A 7,479-nucleotide genomic window follows, 5' to 3' on the forward strand; every position below is an offset into this window, starting at 1 on the left:
CCGTCAGCATTAATGAACGAGATGCTGGCCCTGGCTGAAGGACACAAACCCTGCCTCATGTTTGAGCAGGCGTTCCTAGAGCAACTGCCCGAGGATATATGCCTGCTGCTGTCCGACGCAGATTTCAGCAACCCCCGGGAGGTGGCGGCCCGAGCAGATGTGCTGTGGAATGCCAGGAAAGAGAGAGGGGCGCCCGTCGCACAGATCACCAAGCCGCGTGCCCAACGACAGACCAGACCGGGCCCAGCAGCAGAGCCTACAAAACCCGGCGACGGGAGTGAGGAGCCCAACGAACAATGGTGTTTCTACCACCAGCGGTGGGGCACGGAGGCCCACCGCTGCAGACCGCCCTGCAAATTCCCGGGAAACGCCAGGGCCAGCCGCCGCTGATGGCTACGGCGGCTGGCCATCAGGACAGCCTCCTGTACGTCTGGGACAAGCAGTCGGGACGCCGCTTTTTGGTCGACACCGGAGCGGAGATCAGCGTCTTACCTCCAACGAGTTACGACACCCGCAACAGAGAACCGGGACCCACCCTGAGGGCCGCTAATGGCAACACAATACGAACCTACGGCACCCGCACGGTGCGGCTACAGTTCAGCTCCAGCCGGTTCACGTGGGACTTCACACTGGCCGCCGTGGCCCAACCACTGCTGGGGGCAGATTTTCTACGAGCCCACAGCCTGCTGGTCGACTTGCAAGGGAAGCGATTAGTCCACGCCAAGACTTTTCAAACGTTCTCCCTGGGTGAAGCACAGTTGCCAGCCCCACACCTGGACTCCATCACGCTGTCCGACGATGAATTCACCAGGGTCCTGGCGGATTTCCCATCAGTACTGACACCGCAGTTCACGGCAGCCATGCCCAGACACGGAGTACAGCACCACATCCCGACCCAGGGACCACCCCTCCACGCCCGTGCTCGAAGGCTTCCCCCGGACAAGCTCCGACTGGCGAAGGAGGAGTTCAAGAAGATGGAGGAATTAGGGATCATACGACGGTCCGACAGCCCATGGGCCTCCCCCCTTCACATGGTGCCCAAGGCAACGGGGGGCTGGAGACCATGCGGTGACTACCGCAGACTGAACGATGCTACAACGCCAGACCGCTACCCTGTGCCGCACATTCAAGACTTCGCAGCAAACCTACACAGCGCAAGGATCTTTTCCAAGGTAGACCTCGTCCGGGGATACCATCAAATCCCTGTACATCCGGACGACATCCCCAAAACAGCACTTATCACCCCGTTCGGACTTTTCGAATTCCTCCGAATGCCGTTTGGTCTAAAGAATGCCGCACAGACTTTCCAGCGGCTAATGGACGCGGTGGGACGCGACCTGGACTTTGCATGCATCTATTTGGACGACATCCTCATAGCCAGCAGTAGTCGGCAGGAGCATCTGTCCCACCTCCGCCAGCTCTACTCCCGCCTGAGTGAATTCGGCCTTACCATCAATCCAGCCAAATGCCAGTTCGGACTCGACACCATCGACTTCCTGGGCCACAGGATTACTAAAGACGGGGCAACCCCGCTGCCCGCCAAGGTAGACGTGGTCCGCCACTTCCCCCGACCCAACACAATCAAAGGTTTGCAGGAATTCGTGTGTATGGTGAATTTCTACCACCGTTTCCTCCCCTCAGCAGCCCGAACCATGCGCCCCTTGTTCACTCTAATGTCGGGTAAGGGCAAGGACATTACCTGGAACGAAGAGGCCGCAACCGCTTTCGTTAAAACCAAAGAAGCCTTGGCAAACGCCGCGATGCTAGTGCACCCCAGAACGGACATTCCTACTGCCCTTACGGTGGACGCAGTCGGTGGAGTGCTGGAACGACTCATCGAGGGTCGCTGGCAACCCCTGGCGTTCTTCAGCAAACACCTACGACCACCCGAACTCAAATACAGTGCTTTCGACCGGGAGCTATTGGCACTATACCTGGCAATCCGGCATTTCAGGTACTTCTTAGAAGGTAGGCCCTTCACCGCGTTTACAGACCACAAACCGCTTACCCTTGCGTTCACGAAGGTGTCCAACCCCTGGTCGTCCCGCCAGCAGCGACATCTGTCCTACATCTCCGAGTACACGACGGACATCCGGCATGCCTCCGGAAAGAACAATGTCGTGGCAGACGCACTTTCCAGACCTACCATACAGGCCCTGTCCCAGGGGGTGGACTGTGCAGCGCTGGCAGAGGCACAGCAGGCAGACGCTGAGATCCCCAGTTACAGGACTGCAGTCTCCGGTTTGCAGCTCCAAGACCTCCCCGTAGGCCCAGGTGAGAGGACCCTACTATGTGACGTAGCTACTGGCCAACCCCGCCCTGTCGTCCCAGCAGCCTGGCGCCGGCGGGTGTTCGTATCCATTCACAACTTAGCGCACCCCTCCATCAGGACAACTGTCCGGCTGGTCTCCAACAGGTTCGTGTGGCATGGGCTTCGTAAACAGGTCAGTGAATGGGCCAAAACATGCATGCAGTGTCAAACAGCCAAGGTGCAGCGGCACACCAAGACTCCGATGCAGCAGTTCGACCACATTCATGTGGATATCGTAGGGCCCCTGCCAGTGTCATGAGGAGCGCGGTACCTCCTAACTGTCGTAGACCGGTTCACCAGATGGCCAGAGGCAGTCCCACTCACCAACACCACCTCCGAATCCTGCGCCCGAGCACTGATCGCAACCTGGGTAGCCCGCTTCGGGGTACCGGCCCACATTACCTCCGACAGGGGCGCCCAGTTCACCTCCAGAAAAGCTATGGCCAGACTTTTAGGAACACAGCTACACCACACAACTGCCTACCACCCACAGTCGAACGGACTAGTGGAGCGCTTCCACCGTCACCTGAAATCGGCTCTCATGGCCCGCCTGGAGGGGCCTAACTGGGTGGACGAACTTCCCTGGTCCTGCTCGGAATCCGCACGGCGCCCAAAGAGGATCTACACACCTCGTCGGCTGAGTTGGTGTACGGCGCGCCCCTGGTCGTCCCAGGAGAGTTCATACCAGCCCCAAGGGGGCAAGAATACCCACTTCACAGCACGTACAGAGCCCGACCTGCCTACCCAAAGACCTGCAGAACTGTAAGTTTCTTTTTGTACGACGGGGCGGACACCGGGCACCGCTACAGCGACCCTCCGAGGGGCCGTTTAAGGTGATCAGGAACAACGGGTCCACGTTCGTGCTGGACATTGGGGGGAGAGAGGAGGTTTTCACGGTGGACCGACTCAAACCGGCCCATGTGGACTTGGCGCAACCGGTCCAGGCTCAGGCACCGCGGCGCAGGGGCAGACCTCCCAAACAGAGGCCGATCCAGACTGTGGACATTGGGGGAGGTATCGCCGGTTCTGGGGCGGGGTTATGTGGCGACCCACTTTCTGGCACCCACGAACCGGCTCACGAAACAGCGTGCGCAGGCAGAGGGCCGGCAGCAAAAAGGGCGCCAGGCCATCTTCACCAGCAGGGGGAAAATCTCGCACGCAGAAAGGGTCTGGGAATATGCATTCCCCACAGCAGTCCTGCCCAGGGAGGGTGGGAACGGGAAGGCTTTAAAGCGGGCCGCGAAGTTTGAATAAATCTCTTTCATCGCAACTCTAACTCACTGACTCCGTGTGGTTATTCTAGCGCTGTGCGTAGCACATCGCTACAATCCTGATAGAGTGTGTTCTTCAGATAAATAATACTGTTAGAGTGAGTTCGTCAGAGAGATGATACTGACAGTGTGGGTTTCTCAGATAGATGATACTGACAGTGTGGGTTCCTCAGAGAGATGATACTAATAGAATGTCACACACAAAAAGTGCTGGTGAATGCTTCAGGCAAGGAAGCATCTATAGGAAGAGGTACAGTTGATGTTTCGGGCTGAGACATTTCGTCAGGGGTGAGTTTCTCAGAGAGATTATGCTGACAGTGTGGGTTCCTGGGATAGATGATACTGACAGTGTGGAATTCTCAGATGATACTGATAATGTGGGTTCCTCAGCCAGATGGTACTGAGAGAGAGTGTTTCTCCCATAGATGACATCGATAGAGTGGTTTGGTTAGATAGATGATGCTAACAATGTGGGTTCCTCAGAGAGGTAATGCTCACAGTGTGGGTTTCTCAGATAGTTGATACTGATAGAGTTTGTTCGTCAGAGAGATGATACTGATAGAGTGTGTTTCTCAGATGATACTGATAGAGTGTGTTTCTCGGATGGATGATAGTGATAGTGTAGGTTTCTCAGACGGATAATGCTGATAGTGTGGATTTCTCAGATAGATGATACCGACAATGTGGGTTTCTCAGATAGATGATACCGACAGTGTGGGTTTCTCAGATAGATGATACTGATAGAGTGTGTTCGTCAGATAGATAATATTGATAGAGTGTGTTGGTCCGATAGATGATACTGACAGTGTGTTTTCGTCAGATAGACGGTACTTAGAGTGGGTTTCTCAGAGAATTGATGCTGATAGATTGGGATCGTCAGGTAGATAATACTGATAGGGTGGGTTTCTCAGAGAGTTGATACTGACATCGTGGGTTCTTGGGATAGGTGATACTGATAGTGTGGATTCCTGGAATAGATGATACTGACAGTGTAGGTTTCTCAGAGAGATGATACTCATAGTGTGTGTTCCAGGAATAGATGATACTGACAGTGTGGTTTCCTCAGATATATGATACAGATAGTGTGGGTTTTTCAGATACAGTGTATGATACTGACAGTGTCGGTTACTCAGATAGATGATACTGTCAGGGTGGGTTTCTCAGCTAGTTGATACTGACAGAGTGTGTTCATCAGACAGATGATACTGATAGAGTGTGTTTCTCAGAGAGATGATATTGATATGATTATGAAGACATGTATTCCTCTTTTATTGTCATTGAGTAATGCATGCATTAAGAAATGATACATTATTTCCTCCGGTGTGATATCACAAAACACAGGACAAACCAAAACTGAAAAAACTGACAAAACCACATAATTATAACATATAGTTACAAACAGTGTAACAATACCATAACTTGATGAAGAAGTCCATGAGTACAGTAAAGTTCAAAGTTTCTCAAATGTCCCACATCTCACGCAGACGGGAGAAGGAAGAAAAACTCTCCCTGCCATGCCGACCGCAATCCGACTCTGAGTCATCCGAAAACTTCGAGCTCTGATCAGCTCTCCGACACCGAGTACTGAGCGCCATCTCGGTCCGAAAGATTCTACCTCCTCCTCGGTCACCAAAAGTAGGCAAGGCCGGGGATTTTGAGGCCTACCCTCCGAAAGATTCACGATCACACAGTAACGACAGCAGCGAACAGGCGTTTCAGAAATTTCTCCAGATGTTCCTCTGTGCTTTCATGTCCATTCTCCATCGAAACAGAATTAACCACGGTGCCTATTTAACGGATACGATATCATTTTCACCGGAGAGCTGCACACGCGTGGTGCACTGCCATCTTCTCCTCCTGCCGAGTGGGTTTCTGAGATTAATTAGAGATAGATGATACTGACAGTGTGGGTTTCTCAGCTAGTTGATACTGATAGAGTGTGTTTCTCAGATAGATGATATTGACAGTGTGGGTTTCTCAAATAGATGATACTGATAGAGTGGGTTCATCAGACAGATGATACTGACAGAGTGTGTTCGTCAGAGAGATGACACTGATGGAGTGGGTTTCTCAGATAGATTATACTGACAGTGTGGTTTACTCGGATAGATGATGTTGAAAATATGGGTTTCTCAGATAGATGATGCTGATAGTGTTGGTTTCTCAAACATATCATACTGACAGTGTGGGTTCCTGGAACAGATGATGCTAACAATGTGGGTTTCCCAGACAGATGATACTGACAGTGTTGGTTTCTCAAACAGATGATATGACAGTGTGGGTTTCTGAACTAGATGATACTGATAGTGTGGGTTTCTCAGACAGATGATACTGACAGTGTGTCTTCCTGAAATAGATGATACTGATAGAGTGTGTTCATCAGATAGATGATACTAATACAGTTTGTTTCTGAGATAGATGATACTGATAGAGTGTGTTTCTCAGCGAGATAATACTGATAGAATGGGTTTCTGAGATTGAATAGAGATAGATGATACTGATACATTGGGTTTCTCAGATAGATGATACTGACACTGTGGGTTCCTGGGATAGATGATACTGACAGTGTGGGTTCCTCAGAGATGATACTGACAGTGTGGGTTTCTCAGAGAGATGATACTGAAAGTGTGGGTTCCTGGGATAGATGAAACTGACAGTGTGGATTTCTTGGATCGATGATACTGACACTGTGGGTTCCTCAGAGATGTGATACTAACACAGTTCATTCCTCAGATGATATTGACAATTTGGGTTTCTGGGATAGATGATACTGACAGTGTGGGTTTCTCAGATAGATGATACTGGCAGTTCGGATTCCTCAGAGAGATGACACTGACAGTGTTGGTTTATCAGATAGATAATACAGATAAAGTGTGCTCAGAGAGATGATACTGATAGAGTGTGTTCATCAGAATGATGATACTGATAGAGTGTGTTCGTTAGATAGATTCTACTGACAGTATGTGTTTCTCAGTTAGATGATACTGATAAAGTGTGTTCATCAGATAGAGTGTTCATCAGAGTTCAGCAGAGGAGGACAAAGGGCTTAATTAGGAAGGGGAAAAAAGATTATGAAAGAAAACTGGCAGGGAACATAAAAACTGACTGTAAAAGCTTTTATAGATATGTAAAAAGGAAAAGACTGGTAAAGACAAATGTAGGTCCCCTACAGACAGAAACAGGTGAATTGATTATGGGGAGCAAGGACATGGCAGACCAATTGAATAATTACTTTGGTTCTGTCTTCACTAAGGAGGACATAAATAATCTTCCAGAAATAGTAGGGGACAGAGGGTCCAGTGAGATGGAGGAACTGAGTGAAATACATGTTAGTAGGGAAATGGTGTTAGGTAAATTGAAAGGATTAAAGGCAGATAAATCCCCAGGGCCAGATGGTCTGCATCCCAGAGTGCTTAAGGAAGTAGCCCAAGAAATAGTGGATGCATTAGTGATAATTTTTCAAAACTCGTTAGATTCTGGACTAGTTCCTGAGGATTGAAGGGTGGCTAATGTAACCCCACTTTTTAAAAAAGGAGGGAGAGAGAAACCGGGGAATTATAGACCGGTTAGCCTAACGTCGGTGGTGGGGAAACTGCTGGAGTCAGTTATCAAAGATGTGATAACAGCACATTTGGAAAGCGGTGAAATCATCGGACAAAGTCAGCATGGATTTGTGAAAGGAAAATCATGTCTGACGAATCTCATAGAATTTTTTGAGGATGTAACGAGTAGAGTTACATCCAGTGGATGTGGTATATTTGGATTTTCAAAAGGCTTTTGACAAGGTCCAACACAGGAGATTAGTGTGCAAACTTAAAGCACACGGTATTGGGGGTAAGGTATTGATGTGGATAGAGAATTGGTTAGCAGACAGGAAGCAAAGAGTAGGAATAAACG

Source organism: Mobula hypostoma, chromosome 9 (genome assembly GCF_963921235.1).
Source record: "Mobula hypostoma chromosome 9, sMobHyp1.1, whole genome shotgun sequence".
Classification (NCBI taxonomy): Eukaryota; Metazoa; Chordata; class Chondrichthyes; order Myliobatiformes; family Myliobatidae; genus Mobula; species Mobula hypostoma.